Here is a 19548-nt window from a genome sequence, read left to right on the forward strand (position 1 = left end):
AAACAGGAGTTTAGTGTATAATGAGTGATCATTAGTATAATAACCTGCATCTTCGCTGCTTCAGCAACAGCTCTACAGAATCAGCTCCACAGTTTCTATGAAGGAGAAAGCAGGAACACAGAGCCCCTTCAATCTCCAGGTGCGGGACTGGATGTGACCCTCTGCTCAGTTTTGGGAAAAAGTGGCTGGCTTCAGAAGTCAGTATTCCTACATGGTATGAGGCAACACAGCCTGGATACTTTATTCTTATAACTGTCAGCGTAGCTCTAAATAATTCTTCCATTTTCTCTTTCAAAGAAACAAATACATAATTTTATTCTATAAATGCATTGAAAATAGTTAACTATCTGCAAGAGTCATTAAGACCACTAATACCCCAACCAAATTATTTTGATTATATCATTTCCTGAGCATTAAAAAAAGATTGAGTCCAAAATGATTAGACTCAGACTGCATTATATGCATAGTTCATTATTTTCTTGCATCATGAATTCATGTTCATGTCATCTTCAGACACTTTGAAGACTGCAAATATTTACCTCAGCTGCATACGTAATTTGCTTTAGTGGGTTTTTTAAAAATAATTTAACTGAAGAATAATTCATTTTCCATCTAACTTCTGTTAAAACAGCTCACCCAAAATAAATAAATCAGCAAGAAAACAACAGTTCTCTCAGTCTAAATTGGCCCTGTCAAAAGATGCCATGCCGTTATTTAGGATGTCCTCCCATAGAGGCTTCTTTATTGAATGTGATCTCCAAAAGCTTTTTGGGATGATTACTGCTTGTAAACGAATGGTGAGCTAGACCCTTCTGGAAATAACATCAGTGAAAGAGCAACATCAAGGCACAAAGAGTAATCCTGCTCATTGCAAGTAGAGGTGGGGTTCACATTTGCTGGTTGTCATCCTAACCCAACAATCCCGCACTGGAATGGGCAATGGAAAGACAGAACACCCAGCATCCAGGGATATGCAGCACGCATCAACAATCCTTTTGGATGGAAGGAGCACTGGGAAACACGCATACTGATACATTTTTTTTCATGCTTATTTATGTCAATAAAGGTAGCATATACTCAAGAGAAGCCCAGTGCAAACATGTGAGGATTTATTTATAACTATTCACATGGCAATTTAATAAATAACAAGGTAATCCTCTTCAGAGTATGCATCTAGGAATTTACTGGAGATTTTAAGGGGGGGGAAAAAAAAAAAAAAAAAAAAAAAGGGATCATTTAGAATCCATAAAATTAATTGTGGAAAGTTACAGAAGTCAGACCAAGGCTTTTAAATTAAAGACATTTTCTTGAACTCAGACTCTGAGTTCCTCTGAACCATTACAGACAGACACCATCAAGTGTTTGCCTGCTAAGAAAATTGAAGGAGAGAAGATAGTAAAAGCTGTTCTTACAGCACGTCCTATTTTAAGTCCGCAAGATTAAATTCTCAAAACTTGAAAAACACCAGAGTGAAGGAGTCAAGGTGAGAGTATCAGATTATATATCATCTAGGTCACAATAAGAGGAATATAATCTTGAACATTACAAAAAATGTAAGAAACATGTTTCCCTGTTTTTATACATAACTTAGAATTACATACGAAAAAAATCAGTTACAACTTATTTCCTGTCTGAGCAACAAAAGATTTTGTTACAGTGTGATAGAAAAGATTATTGTATCCACTCAGAGCTTTTCTATTAGTATAGTGATAATCATCAATAGTCTGTTCTTGCTGGTAACATGCCTTCACAGTTACAAATAAAACCCTTCAATAAGCAAATAGCATTTTTGGTCAGTCTGGAATAAACACACCTTGGTTTTACACCCTTCTAAAGATCTAGACAGTGCACTCTTTCCCATACTACTCTGTGTTCTGAAAGTGGGGTCATGCAAAGCTATTTCATGGCAAAACTAGAGGATGAATTTGCCTAGCTTGAGTTATAAGACCACAAACATTCTGAAAGGCTCCTTTCAAGGAACATTTCCATTAATTACATTTCCTCACCCTCCTAAAGTTTTGTCAGTCAGTTTTGTTGTCCATCCTTTTAGTTTAGGCAAATCTCTCAAAAGACAAACATTTTGACTGTCTCCTTAAAATAAAAATAATGAACTTAGATGAATATTTGTGTGTGACAAGAGAATTGCTATTTACCTAGTAGCCAGTTAAACTTTTATTTGTTCTTCTCACAAGCATAATACAGGTATCAGCAGTTTGCTATGTGAAGTAACATATTTTTTGTGTTGAACTCCAATTTTAGATATCTGAGAAAACAGATGAAGTCTGGAAGAGGAAAACAATATTGTTAAGATGTTGACCACTTCTGCTGCTTCTACGCCATGTATTTAATACAGTACCAAAGTCAGTGCTGCACATCCGAGAATTGTGCAAGATTTAATATAGTTTACTTACGCTCTTCATACCTCATCATGCAATTAACTGTAACAATGCCTGCTATTCATCTCAACTTCTACACCTAATTTACTGTTAGGCATGGCCACTTCAGTACAGCAGGTATAGGATTTTAAAACATTTGATTCCATCCACTAGAAACCTCCCCTTGGCAATGTAGTACTTCACCTTACATACCTTTATTTTTGAGTCACAACTGGAGTGATGGTTTGCCTTATTTGGTTGAATGTTTCTATCCAAATCTATCATAAAGGTGAGCAATCTCCCTTCAAACAGGCATGTATAGCTAATACCATAACTATTCTAACTGATACTTGAGATGTATTCTGTAAGTTTAACGGAAAACAAAAACACCTAGAGTGCAATTATGTCAGCTTAACTCTCCAACACAAACATACTGCCAAAATATAGCTTACTGTACATTCTGAATGCGTGCAGAAGTCAAACAGCCCTAGAGCAACTCTACCCGATTAAAAACAATATTTAAGGCAGAGTAATAAAACAAACACCTTGTGGTTTGTGCCACCAACATACTCTTTGCTTTCTGCTTCCCAGAACATATATTTACTGCAAAGTCACCGTTAACTGCAGAAATAAGTGGTTTTGGAGAACTGAAAGAATAAACACAGAGCCCTTGATCCTCGCTGTGACTGGGCAATGTTCAGCGCAACCCAGGGGGTTAGAAGAACAAAGTTGCTTTTGCACAACAGCAACCCAAGGTTGCCTGGGTCCTTGCCACTGGGAGGCAACAGGAAAGCCTTGAAAAGAAATGCTGTCCGAGGGCACAGTCAAACTAAACACTGTTCATTGTGTTCTGCAGAATTTAAGGGCTCTCATCATCCAGCTGAACAGTACTTTAGTGCAACATTTTAAAACACTAGGCTCAGTAGGATTCACTAGGTTTTGGTTGTGGTTTTTTTTTTTTTTTTTAAACTGCAGATTCATCCAATTCCATAGAGAATCCACCCTTATACCATCTTTTATATTAATAAATTTATACTATACTTTGCAATCTATTTATTAGTCTATTTATTAATCTACCTACGAGATATGGTTTAGAGGCTTGTGGTAGCAATGGTATGGGAGGGCAGTTGGACTAGATGATCTCGCAGGTCATTTCCAATCTTGCAATTCTATGATTCTATGATTCACTCTTCTAGTTTAAGGAATGGCAGAAGGTTGGAGGCTGTCAGTGATGTCAGCATTGCTCCACAGCTGGTCAGGATCACTGTGGTGACATAAAATACCACTTTCTTACCACTTTTTGCAATGGCCCAGACTTAAATGGCTTAGGAGCATAACAGTCCGATCCACCACATTAATATTTTAGTCCTAAATCATGAGTCTGGATATTTCAGCCAAATTTTCTAACTTCAGCATGGATGATGTTGCTAACAGGTATTATATGTACTGAGATTTCCATACTGAAGAGATCAAAAGACAGATGTGATCCCAGACAGAACCAAGAGAACTACTGTAGTAGGAGAAATTACTAGGGAATTAATGAAATTGTAGTTAAAAAAAAAAAAAATAAATGACAGGTCTACTTTGAAATTTCCAGGAGCCCAGCAAAATGACAGTGTAAAAGCAAGTACCAACCTAAAATAAAAACACTTCTATGACTATTACTACTAAAAACGGAGAAAAGCATTTTAAATTTGGACCAATCACCAAGTAGACTCTATCAGACTTTCCCCAGGCTTTAAGGATTCTAGATCCATCCTAGCACAACCCTTTTTTCTTTGTTTGTTTTTTGGGTGTTATTTTTTCTTCCTTCAAATGAAACCCTAAGACATGAAAAGACTGCTAGAAGGAAAGATAAGGTAGTGATCTACAAAAAAGCTCAGACCTCATATTATTTAGTGCTGGGAGTGGTAGCACTGAAAAGTGAATGGTACTCAGTAGTTGAACTATGAAGCACAAGGAAGGAATGCGACATACTCCTTACTCCTTGAAGGGTATTGGTGACATGGAAAGAGATGCTGTAACCTACAAGATTGCCGGCTCTGAATTCAGGCTGTTCTTGTGTAACTATTAAGAAAACGCAGCAAGAATGCTGACTGGGAATAAGCCTGTGAAAAGGCTAGCTCTGCACCTGTCTCCTATAAACCTATGGGCAGCCCAGGATGGTATCTGAAAGAAACTGCAGATATCATTATCTTTTTTCCCTACAATTTGTCTCTAAACCTGACTTTTTGGGTGAGGTGTGAATCAGACATTATAGCATAATAATTAAAGCCAATATCAGCTTTGGCATTAGTCTAGTCTCTTAACTGCTTGCAGCTAAGTCCAATCCAAGGACAGCAGAGTTACACTGGTTTGCAAAGACATTTTCTGTTCCTGTTCTAGGGCATTAAAACGTTTGTGATGTCATTTCTTTATGAAAGAACTACTACAGTAACTGTTTCATTTCACATACTGAGCACAGTACAAAAATACACTGACAAATCTGGATTACTGAGCTCAAAAATGTCTTATCAGTAAAAGCTACAAATCTCATTCTGGGCCTAGCATAATGCATATTAAGTTATTTTCCAGCCTGATAGTCTATTTTGATGAAAGAACAGACTGATAGAGCTACCTGGAAAACTTGTAAGTAAAATGGAAACTATACAATTTTGTACACTACATCTAATTTGCAAAATGACTGCAAAATGCGAACCAAACAAAATGTTGAGGAACATCATGCGGGGATTTTTAATTTAACATGGTTATTATTCTTATAACCTGAAGTGTTCCAATAAAACTGATTATTACTTTAATACTACTTACCTGCTTTTCTGGAGGCTGGAAAGAAGAGTAACTCGCAGAAAGTTAAGAGACATTATTCATAAAATAGTAAAAAATTCCTTCTGCTCTGGCAAAAGCCACAGTCTACAGGACAACTACATTTAAGCGTTCAAAAGAGGACCTTCCAGCTACTTCATAACTTCTACTGTGACTTTCTATTCCAGAACACAGGAATAAGAGCATAAATTGTAACCCTAATTTATGAATTAAATATAGGCACCCAGGTATCCCCCACACTTGACAAAGAACTGCATAAACCAAGAGTAAAATCCTTCCAGATGACCTACTTAGTTCACCTCAGAGGTCTGAAGGAAACAATGTGTTTCTATACACTACTGTATATATTGTATATATTGCAGATGAAGCACAAATCAAAAATTCACAGCAATTTCAAAGGTATTAACAGACTCACAATCCTGATGTTTCTTCGAATGTAACCACAGTATTATTTAAGTGTGGATGCTTGTATACAGATTTCACTACTAAGTTTCAGACCTGGAGACATTTTCAGCCAGAGTTAAACTATGGTCTGCTGCTTGCAGCGCCTCCCACCAAAGAAAAATAAGAGCACGGCTTCCCACAAAGCACTGTTCTTTTGCCAAACCTGGTCTATGTCTTTATATATATTTACATCAATACATTATACTCCCATTTCATGTTTAAATGGAAACTCTGCCTTACGAAGTAGTTTAATTGCTTTACTCAGATCGTCACGTCTTTACTACAAGGTAGCAAAGGTCAGCATATTTACAGCCAGGGCAGTACAAGCCTCAGAGTGGAAGCAACAACTGCTGTGGGGCTGCAGGAAGGCACTGAGGTAACACCAATAACCTGCTATGAGAGGAAGGGAAAGCGCATGGCCGCTGCTGCGTCAGATGCAAAACCATCAGCTGGTTGATTTGTTACATAAGTAAAACAGATACATTGATTTTATCTCTGTGATGCTGAAAGTCAGACTCAGACACTGAGTGCCTTCAGGAAGAGCAATATTTGCCAGGAGAGGTACCCACCTGCTCTGCTCCTAGCTAAGGGAGATCCTATGCTTGACACGTGGTTACAATTTATAAAGATTGATACCTGAAAATGCCTAAGATTCATTTAAGACGTATATAGATAATTAGCTATCAAAAAACACTCTTACTGTTACTATTCTGAACATCTTGTCTATAAGCTATGGATTAAATATACATATATATGCACAATGGTAATTAATCTTCCTACAGTTCATCCGTAAGATTTACACTGTGATTGTTTATCACGTTTCTTGTAATGATGCCTTTTGCGAATTCCCTTCATATTTATGAAGGTCTTGTGATCCAATCTCCAACCTATTTAAAAGAAAATGCTTTCTGTGCCATTTCGCACTTGTGGTCGTTTGGAGTTCTATTTCAGCTTCATTAATATTGATGCAACTTGTCTCTCTATTCGTTCTCGGCAGATTCTTTGAAATTAATCTGTAGCATTTGCCATGATTTGTTTCTGTTTTGCACTTCGTCCCAAGTCCAGCTCTCCTCTAGTTAATTTTGTTTTCTTTATTTTTATCCACTTGCTATGACTGTTCTACTACTTGTGCCACTGTGGCGTGTCAGTCCTTTATGGGATCCCCATTTCGTCTCTGCCTTTCACTGTGATTTACCATCATTACAGGCCTCTTGAATAAAAATGTAGCCCTTGTTTCTGACAAAGTCCATGTTCCTTTTCTTTTCTTCCTGTGTGATTTTCCATCATTACAGTTCTTAAATTTCTTGAATAATGATATATACTATGAACAAATGGATAGAGCAGTAATGGCTTCATCAGTGTTTTCAAAAATGTATCTGCAACTTTTACAGCATATAGTGCTACAGCAGAGGCTGTGCCATGTTTGTAAAAGCATGATTTTTAAAGTGTATTTTGTAGTCTATTGATGACTATGCCACGCTGCATTCATAATTTGCCTTCTTTCCAACATTAGCTGATTCTTAGGATAGCAGCTCTGAAATGATCTTGGAGTTGAGCAAATATAAGCTCTGACCATCTTGAATAAAATGGCAAAAACATCATCACTCAGTTGTGTTTGCAGTGATGTCACTGTTTCATAGAAACAACAGTATTCTTTCCAGACCTTTTTACACACATTAAAGATTCCAGAATCCTTGTTTAAATAAGTCAAGGTTCTAATTTGAAGCAGTGCATCATAATGAACAAATAATTCTAATAAATGCTTGAAGTCTATCTGCAAAAACACAAGTAATAAATGTCGTATTCTGTACTTCGGTACCAATTAGTCTATTTGAGTAATGACAAATACCCAATGGAAACCAAAATTGTGAAAATATTTAGGAACCTAAAAAAAAAAAAAAAAAAAATGTTTGTTGATTTGAACAATGGAAACCTTTAATGTGCCATGATGTAAATGAGGGCAAAAACAGAGATCTAAATATGAAAAAGTATTTTTCACCTTGTTTGATACAAGTGGCGTGGTAACCTAGTCCCCAGAGTTCTCCCCCAATCTAAAGATTGTACAATTATATATAAATATAAATATGTAAATATATAGTTACATACAAAATGCTAACCAAGTACATCGGTGACATTAGCATTCAATTTTTTTTTTTATTTATTTTTTTTTTTTTAACATCATCTGTAAATGATATCCATTGGTGCTTCACTTGGCACGACAGAACTAAAGCTCAAGAACTAAGAGAGATCTGGAGTGGCTTGCAAGAAGAGCAAAGCAGGTTTGGTGACTCCAGTCAGGACCAGCCAGGAGTCCAGAAATTGCCAGAAAACTCCACAGTGACAAAGCAGAACTGCAGTGAATGCCAGCAGGCTCCATAGCAGTTTAGCCCAAAACGTGCAGCTAAGAACGCTCATATGCCCCTCTCAGCTTACCTTCCAAACAATCAGACCTAATTCCTTTTTATTTCAGAGTTTTGCACTGGCAAAACTAGTATTTGAAGAACAGAAAAGAAAAAAGGCTCACAGCCTATATTTTAAAAATGCAGTTAAAAATGTAAGAAAACAAATGCCTAAGAATTTTGCTTCAATGCCCCCTATAGTTTACAACAGAAAGGGGAGCTCACACCTTTGTTGCTTATTTCACTGGATAAAACCATGAATACTTCTCACTAAAATCTTAGCTAAAGTTAACCATCTTCACAACAGGTATCTGTGATATTTTCCATTTTGACTAATGCCTTCTGCACTACCCCAGAAGTAGTACAGGATACTTTATAAAGGCATCCAACAATCAAAAGAGATGTCCAGCCACAGAAAGTCCACCCCAATACAATCTCAGTACACTTACCCTCAGCATTTTCTTGTAGGAAACCAGCAATGATATTCTGCATAGTTTTGAGTTGACATTGTGAGACAACACAGGAGACCTCCCTCGGTTCACTTTTGAGCTCATGGGCCATGTGCTCAAGAGAGCCAGCAACAGCAGCATCTGCAGACCTATCTGCCTGCGAGGCAGAGAAAGAAATCCTCTTGACTCAGGCCAGAGGTGATCTTCAGTCATTTATTCTGTCATTTCTGGCTTCCCCCCCCCCCCCCCCCCGTTCATTTTGCACTTGGTATATTGCCAGTATCAGACAAGACTGAAATGCTGTTTGGCTCAGGGTTCATTGAGTTTAAGACTCACACTTCCCTTAAGAGGTGCACTGTCAAGCACAAAATACCTAAGAACAGCATACAGCAACAAAGGAAATGATGGTTAGCAGTGCTATCGTTAATCTCACTGCTGCAATAACATGAGGAGCTAGGTAACCTTCACAGGCCTGAAACTGAAGAACAAGTACACTTCCTGCCAAAACACCAGCTGTGTTAGCCACAAAAATATCCTTAATACCAGAGCTGGTAAAGCACTTGATAAGAAGCACATTATCTATTTGTAGGGATGACTCGCAGCCATCTCCACCAACCTGTACCTGCAAGGATGAATGGCAGAACAATCAAGATACAGCATTAGGTTCCCAAACCTGGAAAAGGAATGAGGTAATTAAGAACACGACCTAACCTCTCACCTACACTTGTTTCACTTAGCACTTGCTTAAATGTCTTCCACCCAGCTGAGAAGCATCGAGCCATTTTAGAAGCAGCCCCAGCAAGGGCTTCTGAGGAACAGGCAATGTTAAGGACTTTTTAGTACCTTCAGACCCTGCAAAAGAAAGATCTGGGAAGCTTCTCTAGTGTTTCAGAAAGCTGGAAGATGAGTTAAAAGCATTTAATTCCATAATTACAGGTAATGTTCTGTAAATGAATACAGTTTCTCAGATGTCCTTATCAGATTTCTTTAGAAACAATCCAAAGACCCCAATAGGCTACGAATCAAAACCACTGCCTCAGAGATCTCATGTATAAGAGAGTGGAGTGAGCAAATGTAATCAATATAGAGATGAATTTACAAAGTAAATACTTTCTCAAAGGTCAATTTCATACCAATATTACCTGGAACACCACCTGAGATGAAATGTTATAAGCGGAGATTTCCTATAAAACAATTTCAAAATTAGAATCATAGAATATCCTGAGTTGGAAGGGACTTATAAGGATCATTAAAGCACAACTCCTGGCTCCACTCAAAAATCAGACCATATGTCTGAGACCACTGCCCAGACACTTCTTGAACTCTGGCAAGCTCAGTGCCATGACCACTTTCCTGCGGAGCCTGTTCCAGTGCCCAACCCCTCTCCGGTGAAGAAACTTCTTCTGATATCCAACCTGAATTTTCCTTGTCACTACTTTTTATTTTCTGCTCCTGGTCCAATAACTGTGTATGTGCTCAATGTTCAACCACAACACAACTCAAAAATCCATGAGTCATGAACACAACTTGAAAATAGTAAGAACACGTAGTATTTGGAAGGCATGAGGAAAAGCAAAACTTTTTGATTTTTGCATTCCAACGGATGCAATAACTCCTCCTTAGAACTTTCAGCCTTAAACACATTTAATAAGACGTCTGGGTACAGCTCTGAAAGGGATGAGGAAGCTGCATAATGCCAAAGCTGCACGCCTACAATGCAAACCAGGGTACGCATAAATCATGCCAGGAGGATTGTAGCCATCCCCTACTATGGGACACACTTCTGAAAGTGTGAGCTACCCCATGAGCTGCTCAGCAGAGGACTCTGCAAAATATTTGAATGTGGGGAGAATCACAGACAATGGTATATCCAGAGTACAAACACGATCTGTTTTCTTTTGTAATTGCTAACAAAAGAAGACACCTCCAGGGTGACAAGCATACAAATCACTAAACCTGAACTTGCCTGGACCCAGCTCTGTGAATCACATACCCTAAGAAGGGTTTGACTGGGAAGCCTTGCCAGTTCGGTCAATGAGCCATCAGATGAAAAAATGATGTCCAGTGTCTTTCAGACAAGCCTGCTTGGAGTGCAGAACAAGGAGCTGGAACGAGGCCATCTCAGGCTTTGATCCTCCTTCCTATACCTGATCTGCCCACATGCACAAGTAGAAAGTTCTCTGTGCAACTTAAATACTGCACCTGAAATAAAATGTCCTGATTTCAAAAGCCCTAAGTACTATTTCTTGTGGAAATTCACTCAAATAATCTGTGATTAAGAAGCTTGAGACTCAAGCTGAGATTAAAAATAGTAATCTGAAGAATCAAACACAAAGAAGTCACATTTCTGCTCATAAAATGTTCTATGAAATTCTTCATATCATTATCTCTGTGATGGGGTGAATGACCTCTGAAAAGGAAGTTCTGTTACTAGCTCTGAAGTAAGACTCCAGTCAGTAGATAAAAGTTCCCTCACATATTAAGACATTTGCTTACAAGGCCTTTCTTTATCATAAACCTTTAGTTCTCACTTCATCTAGCTTCAACTCTTCTGAAAGAGACTAAATGGAGACTATTTTAAATTTTGTTACCAACAACTGCAAAATAATCCTCACAATGCAGTAACATCAGCTTAGGAGTACTCACAATTAAACAATTCGCAAATGTGGGCTAGATATGATCAGTGCAGCTAGATAAATGAGCTCTTTTCTTTGCATTTTTGCTATGTTGATCTGAAGACAGAATCGCTTTAACATCGACGTCTATTTTAGACTGTACAGCACAGCTAAAGGTACGTTCGTATTTTACCCAGTCTGCCTTTTGTTAGATCCCCCATCACTGACAGAACTGCATTTGGTAGGGTTTCCTTAGAATTGGTAGATCAAAGGCGAAAACGCTCACAAAGTCAGGTTTGAGTCCTCTCAGTTGTGTGTATCTCTGCAGCTGTATACTGTTTCCAACTGTTACAAATGAAAATAAACAAATAAGCACTTAAGTAAGTAGGAAATTGGTAAGAATAACAGGTACACCTCACCTACTGGACAATAACAGCGTTACAGCAGCATGCTAAGCAACCACTTGCATATTTGCAGTGTGAATGTATTCACAGTAAATAGCTATTTCATTTACATATTGTTTCTATTGTAGAGAAAAAATATTTGGGGAAAAAAAAATGCTTTCACCTTTTGCTTTTTCCTTTGGCTTGACTCAAAATAAAAATCAAATGTCTGAGTTTTTCTGTTCTGGTGGTTAAAAGATATCTGCAAATAAGGCCATGTATACAATGCCAGAGCTGGATAGCTTTCTTCTTTTTCATTTAATAAAATAAATACTTGCATGCAAACTTATCTTCTCATCCTAGAGCTAATAGAAAAGGCTAATATATGATTACTGTGGGAGTAGACGTGATCCTATCCCAATAGTAATTAGGATGTAAGGGAGGTGAGATTCTCAAACAAACCGTTCAGTGCAGGCCAGCTCAGTATTTCTTCACATCAGCAAAAGCCCTTTCATTGCAAAGACATCATGCACAGCAGTATTTTACTGCCTACAGACAGAGTAAGCCTTCTTTTGGCCACGTAAAGCTTCTTTTGTCAGCAAAGTTTCAACGCTGAAGATTGTCAAACTGTAAGCACTTCTCAGTTCTGAGGCCCCATGACCAATGTCCATGTGAGCACTGCTCTCCATGATGTTATATCCAACTATTTTCCCCAGGTTTTGGTAGTATCATTCCCACAGCCCTGTCCTGGGCCACTGGGCTGATCCCCCAAACTGCTGTGTGTGGGGTACACACATTGGTCACGGGCAGGGCTCTGCATATCCACAACGTGTGGTCTCTCGCAGAACAAAGCGCTGCTGAAGGAGCATTCTTGTAGCCACAGCGTCAGAGGAAAGACTTTGACACAAGCAGAGACAACAGTTGAACAGATTTCGGCAGGAGAGTTTAACTGACTTAGTATAACTTTCTCTGCGGCTCAGTTACTGGTGTGCTTCCATTCCTGCCCTCCTAGCCATGTGGAACACATACTCTTCTGCCACATGTTAGATTTCATACTTCATATTATTTAAATACCACAGCACTGTGTGTTATTAATCAAAATCTAAATATTTTGGAGCTGTTTGTTAAACAGTTTTCTAGCATCAAAACCTTACAAAATCACACTCTGAAACACGCAGCTGCCTTGAAGCTCTTCAGGGAGAACTTCAAAGAGTAACCCCTCCACAGAGGTCACCTCACCAGAGTCAGCCCTATAAACACAATGGAACATTTTTTTGTTTTAAAAGTTAGCAAGAACAAAATGCTATGTAATTGTTTTAAATTGTCAGACTATTTAAAAAGTCACGTTAAGATAGTCAAGTTCTATGATGAGACTTGTCTTATAACTTTTGACACGCGTAAGCTATAAAGCATGTCTATTATTAATTTCAGAAATCGTTTTGGATACCTACACTGCATTAAACTGTCACATTTGAAGTAATTATTAAGCAAGATTATAGGCCCTGCTCTGGAGTTCAAATAGTGCCCATTTTGAAAGTTCCCTGGGTAGTTAAGAGCAACCTACAATGACTTTGTCGCACTGGACCATGGTATGAAAGCTCTTTTTGTTTCAAGTTTGTCTTCTCAACCCCCTTTGCAGCAGGGCGGTGCAAAAGAGATGGTTGCTCTTGGTGCATTTAATACATCTCACTAACATTTTTCACATGGACACGCAAACAACAGGGGGTGTAACAAAGGTGCATGTAGAACCTCTCTCTCAATTTACAAACTGCAGATGTGTTGTCTTCACGAAACGATGTCAGACTGAACAACCCAACTGCAGCAAAAGAAATCCAACAGGCAGTGGTGGGGATGGACATCATTCACATCACCATCATATTGCAGGAGCCTGCAGCAGCGCTTCAGCCTTTTTGTATGTAGGATCAAGGAGAGTTCCCTCAGCCCATCACAGATCTGCTGCTGAACCAAAAAGAGACCCTTGAGCAGACATGCCAAAGCCGGACCTGCTGCTCTCTTACAAGTGGAAATACATCAGCGTGGGTATGCTTTTAAACACTTCAGAATGTGGAGGAAATTAATTCAGTTACAGAAATATTTTCAGCTACATACTAGAAGAAGAAAAATCTTAACTACACAGGAAGAAGTCACCATCCTCTCTGAGTTTTCACAATAGACCTCCAGGACCTGTGATGTTGTATTAAGGACTGCTGCTTCAAGTGACCTGGAATGAGAGGTACCTTCACAAACCACACAGAAGATGTGCCCTCAAAGCAGGAGTGTAACTGAAGCCTTGTTACCAGATAATCAAGTACCAACATCATTTACACTTGTTCAAACCTAGATACCCTCTCCAGAATTTAATTTAAACCTTTCTTGTGAATGCAGATTTCTGGAAGTGAATATGGAAATCAATACATGATTTAGCAATACCTTTCGCTTTTACAGATTTAAAAACGTGGTTTTTGCCTAGTGCAAAGAAACCATGGTCACACGTGCACACACATGGATGTGCATCCCTGCACACCTCTCCAAGAAAAGCAGGATGCTGGTATCAGATGGCCAGTACAACACAATAGACAGTTCAGCACAGAAATAACACAGAGTACATTTTTCTAATTCTCTCATGGATTTTAGTAAATACAATAAAGTAATTAATAGAATCTCTTCTAATTCTATGATGACGGCCTGAAAAACAAGACAGTTTACAATAAAACATGGGTCTAATTGATTACTAAAGGACCCTGACAAAAATGATTAATTTTGATACTCGATCTACTGAATATTTAGTATTGATGAAAATGAAGGACATGCAATTCAGAAACTAAATAAGGATGTCTATTTTGATTTCTAGAGATCCTGTTGAGAAGTGTATAATCAAAGACTATTAGGATGTTATAATCACAAAATAAACAAGAGAGTTAGGCAAAGTAGACCATGATAACAAAACAGAATAAATAGAAGGCTTACCCCTATCCTGGACTCACCCACAAAGCACCAGCAGAGCAGATCTCCAAAAGAGATCCTTCCCCACTGCTAGTTAGCTCTTAAATAGGTCTAGGCAGATAGACCTTCCGGCAGCACAGCTGAACTGCCTTCACCTGTGCTCCTCTGGCTGACTCATGGCTCGCCTCAGGCGATCAATCAGAGGTTCAGGCCACGACTCAGCAGTTCCCATACATAGGTTACATGCTTTGAGCGTAGAAGAAATGTAACAAGAAAAGATTGTGGTCACACAGCATTTGAAGAGCTGGTACCTCAGTTTCCCTCTCTGGAGACATAGAAAGTCCCATTATACAGAGGGACAGCTCAATCTGATGAACTGATGGGCGATTAAAATGTTTCCAGAAAGAAGATGATGTTAGTAGACAAATTATTAAATATAATATTCTGAACACATTTGTTACTGTCATATGTGAGGATGGCCTGGAAAAGTGCTTAGTTCTTAGTCACGCAAATTACTTGAATCCAAAATAAAACTGTCAGCACTCTGGGGCAGCATCAGTGTTTAAAGAAACCCCTTTCCTCCTGTTTTTTTCCAACTGTTTTACAATGACTTTTCTTTGGCTGTGCCAAACTATTCTCATCTACAACATTTTACCTGCAGAATTTAGCAAAATCGATACTACAGAATGGGGAAAAAAATACTGGCCTTCTAAGGAATTTGTATCTCTTGCCTCCTTTCCTCCTCCACCTCCTTTTTTTTTGCTAGGTATATGTGTGTTCCTAACAAGCCAAAATCTTGTTATTTGGCACACTGTCACTACTTTAAAGCAGAATCTTTACAATTTGGCCCGATTCAGTTTTATTTGTATGGAAGAAATTCTCCCAAAAGGTACCAAATGCCTTGTCTCATGGCAAATGATTGCCTCTGAATCCCATCCTTACTGATATTTGCTCTTTGAGGATGGGAAAAAAAAAACACAACATGTTTTATAAAGCTCAAATTGGCCTTACTAAACAAAACATCTGCTGGACTGGTGAGTGACTTGTGACAGCAGGAGACATCAGCACTGGCCTCACCAATAGAAGTCACTGCAGTTAATGGAGCTATTATGGAAGAATTCTGGCAAGAATATATACATATTTTTTCAAACAGAAAAAAAAAAAAATTAAAAGAAGAATATGTTATGTTGTTATGGCAACAGCTATTTGAAAAATACTGTAACAAAAGGCAATTGAGTATCGAACTACCAAGCTGCTAGTTTGACTATTTGGTTTTCCTCTCAAGCAGCTAATTTGTAGAGATCCCCCTCCCTCTTCCTTTTATGGACACAAATGTGCGCAGGTAAGAGTCCATCTGTAAACAGTTTGCGTCCGCAGCATTTCAGTCCTGGAGCTGCACAACTGCAGGTTTGCCACACTCCTGTATTGGACTGGAAGAACATCCAGCATTAAATGGGCTGAGTGCCTCACTAACATAGCAATAAAACCACATTTTGTAGCATTTCCAGCCTGTGTTTTTGGCACACAGCAGTATTCTGGGACTCCTGCTACTTTGCAGGACCCTGCTGGTCTCCCTGCAGGTGCTGCATCTCCTCCTTGTATGTATGGTATCACTTCCATGCCCTCTGGAAACCAGCACCTCAGCTGCTGGCAAAATTGGGACGCAAAACACTCAGGGGCTTTGCTAAATTTCCTCCACGCTGCATAATAAAGTTATACACCATAAGTACCACACAGGTATTGTGAACATCATGTTTCTTAACACAGAGGTGAGAACTCGCTTTTCACTTCACTGCTTTCAGCCATTCTGAAGTGCTCAACATCCTGCCTTTGCACTGACTCCCATTCTAATGAGATTAGGCAAGATGTTTTATCTGACAGGATTACAAACCAGGGAGCAGGACAATAAAGATGTTGGCTTCCAGCTGCTCTGCTGTAACTGAGAATTTTGGAGATGCATCACTTTTTAAATAGACAACTGTCTGTTAGCATCAACACTGAAAAACAATCACGTTCATGTGCAATAAAAGCCCTGAGAAATATTAAAATTAGCAAAAAACCCACAACTTATTTTGTGTCTGCTTCCTGCAACCATTCAAACTCAGAAATAATGCACTATACAACTCCTACTGACACTCATACATCTCTACGGGACTGAGTTTGGAAACGGAACGCATTTTCAAACTCACCCATACATCCCTTGAGTATTTCAGACACTCCAGTCAAAGTGATTCTTTAATGTGGGACCTACTTACCACATTTGTTTTACATTAGAAGACGCTGTATAGGTTGTTTACATTTGGAAAAGTCAGTGGAGAGAAATTTCTGTAAGTGTTCTGAGAGAAAGATTGCACCGTTACTGTAGCAAGGACAATTATGGACAGACACAAGTAATGGCTGTTTCGAAAATGTTAGGAGCATTAGTGTGGATAATAGACATCCTTTTCTTATCATTGCCCTTACCAGAGTTTCATTTCCATTGGTGCTGGCTGCCTAGATTGCTTAAGACAGCCATAGTCTACTCATTTATGTTACGGTAACAAAAAGTTGACTGCCAGGCTGTCCCAGACAGAGTTCATCTGTACAGAGGACTGAAACTGTGAGGGAATACCTAAATGTCAGACATGTCCAATCACTGGTGCTGCAGCAAATTATCGCCTCTTCCAGGTCAGAAAGGCCAAAATAATTTCCAGCTCTATTTTTCTAAAAGCCATTTTCATTTAATCTGTTCTTTAGAAATGGTAAATTTAATGAGAACTTCAGGAATAACTCAAACTAAAATTAAGAAAACCCTTGATATATATGTATTCAATCCAAATGTATTTCAGTAAGCAACAACCTGGCCACTATTGAAATACTTCTCAAGGACTATTGAAATAATAGGCATGTTCGCAAAGAAACCTGCTTTCCTTTAAAGTGACTGTATGCATTATTTCAGCTTCTTCTGATAATAGTGCATTTAATGACGAGGCCAAGATGCAATCAATCTTTTTTGTTGGAAGAAAGTGTTGCATGGTACCTGCAGGCTTGTGTTCACCTGGTGGCTCCAATCTGTGCAGCGCCCCAGGTCTGGCCTCAGCATTCTGCTCCTGTGTGCTTGGGGCTGCCAGCACAGGAGGTGGGAGTGGGGCAGGGGGACTCTGGAGCTCTGGCTCTGGAGATGCTGAGCTGTGCTGGACTGAATGGCTGATGTCCTCCACAGTTATGCACACACTGTATCCTTCACAATTGGCTTAAGTGACTTAGGACTGCATTTGTGTTGCCCTCTCCCTTGATTAAAAGCAGCACCTTCTTTGCCTTGACAAGAAGTGTGGAGATCTGTAAAAGTTCTCTTGATCACTGTAAGAAGACCAATAACTGAAGGACAACACAACCCAGATGGATAGATAGCGCCTGAAGCAGCATGTGAGGAAACATAAGCTGCTTTTCCACAATAAATGCATAGGGTAAGGCTTACAGAAAGCACTCTGAGAAAGCAGATATACTTGAAGGAGAGGAAGGCCAGAGACTCTCCTGAGAAGGCTGGCACAGCAGTGCTCCTGGACCAAGAGCCAAAAACAACACACTGGAGAAGGAAAAAGGCTTAAAAGCACAACAACGGGACACGAATTTCTGCAAGTGGCCTTCACATCTCTCACTCTTCTTCCACAACTTCTCTACCAGAGCTGTAAGGCAGGCAGGACACACCATTGGCTCTGTGTTCTGCTGCTGATGGTGCAGGCTCTAGAAGAAAGACAAGAATAGGGTCCTATGCGACAGACTCAGCAGAAACACCCCCTCTTTTATTACAGCATATTTTATAGAGAAGCGGGAGGAGGGTTTGCATTTCATCTTGTCCTGTATACACGGTAGATGCTGCAGTTGCTAATCCCTTTTTATCAAGAAAAGCAGCAGCTCATGACTAGATTAGCCAGTGAATAGTGTCAGCGCTGTAAGAACAACTTGGAAATCAGACAGTGAAGCAGTGTACCTTGTGCTGTGCAACAAAAGGGTCATAGCCCTCGACAGGATTGGACACCCTTTCCTTGTTTCTTTTCTTTGTCCCGATATTGATGTGGTGTGTCTACCTCCTGGCAGCAAGTAACATGGTAAAACAGTGATTTCTGATGAGCGTGTTTCAATTTCTGAAGTCCAGAACATATAAAACAGATTGTTACTGAAGCACCAATGGTATCTGGGATCTTAAATGAATAATGTTCACTTGTGAGATTGCTCAGAAGAGATTTCCACCTGAAGAAAGCCTGTCAGAGTCCTTTTGTCCTGATCAGCAGCACTGCAGTTGTGCAAGTACCACCTGAGTGCAGCTGTGTGGCCGACTCAGTGAGCCGGTATGGCACGTTCCCTCAGGAGCCTGAGTTCACAGGCAGGGACTCTCCCAGACCTTGGGGCTACGGAGAACAGTCATGTTGCAGCACAAAGAAGCAGAGCGAAAAAGTTTAGAGAGAAGTAAGGAAAAGGGGAGAAACAGTTCAGCCCTGCACTAACGGCAAGGCACAGTCCCATTGTTTCTGATGGAAGCTGAACACCCCAGGACCCCTCATTCCAAGAGGCCTTCCCCAGGTGTGGCTCGCTGCCTCCTGGCAGTTGGCACAGACAGCCCCAAGGCCCACAGGTGCTCCAGTGATGCCACTTGGGTTCAGGGTCTCTGGGCACTGAGGAGGCCACACCGCTCGCTTCGCTCCTCACCTGGTGTGCCTCTGCCTAGCCCTGAGCTTTGTCAAACAAATGGGTAACGTGCTGCTTTCCTCCCTGCGCCACAGACCAGGGCTTACTTGGACAGCAGCAGAAACGCCCTTACTGCCTTCATTCCCTCGGGTATAAGATCAATTCGTCTCTCAGGAAAACAGCCACCCGCCGTGCCAGAGCCCTCGAGCTGCAGCCCCCAGCTGAGAACACGTTGTGTACACGGAGATGCTGAGGTTGTCTCTGTGCGCACAAGTTTTCTAAACAAATCGCTTTTGTTGCTCAAAGAAGTGATGAATGGACACGCAGGGCCAGGTTGATCGCCAGAGCAGTACAATGGATGCAAAACAGTTTTTTTCTTTGCCATATAAATCACTCACATTGTTTAAGGTACATTGATCAATTTAATGGCTTGTAATAGGCTCCTAATTGCC

General features: G+C 39.8%; 1 long non-coding RNA gene across 1 annotated transcript; it reads right to left on the reverse strand.

Moving 5' to 3' along the window:
• Positions 1 to 9212: 9212 nt before the first annotated feature.
• Positions 9213 to 14476, reverse strand: LOC128076999 (uncharacterized). The gene is made up of 3 exons (XR_008204765.1): positions 14456 to 14476; positions 13238 to 13447; positions 9213 to 9342 (listed from the first exon to the last, which is right to left on the reverse strand). It is a non-coding gene; the product is annotated as an uncharacterized LOC128076999 (long non-coding RNA).
• Between the last annotated feature and the right edge of the window lie 5072 nt (positions 14477 to 19548).

Source organism: Tympanuchus pallidicinctus, unplaced genomic scaffold (assembly GCF_026119805.1).
Source record: "Tympanuchus pallidicinctus isolate F22 unplaced genomic scaffold, pur_lepc_1.0 scaffold15, whole genome shotgun sequence".
Classification (NCBI taxonomy): domain Eukaryota; kingdom Metazoa; phylum Chordata; class Aves; order Galliformes; family Phasianidae; genus Tympanuchus; species Tympanuchus pallidicinctus.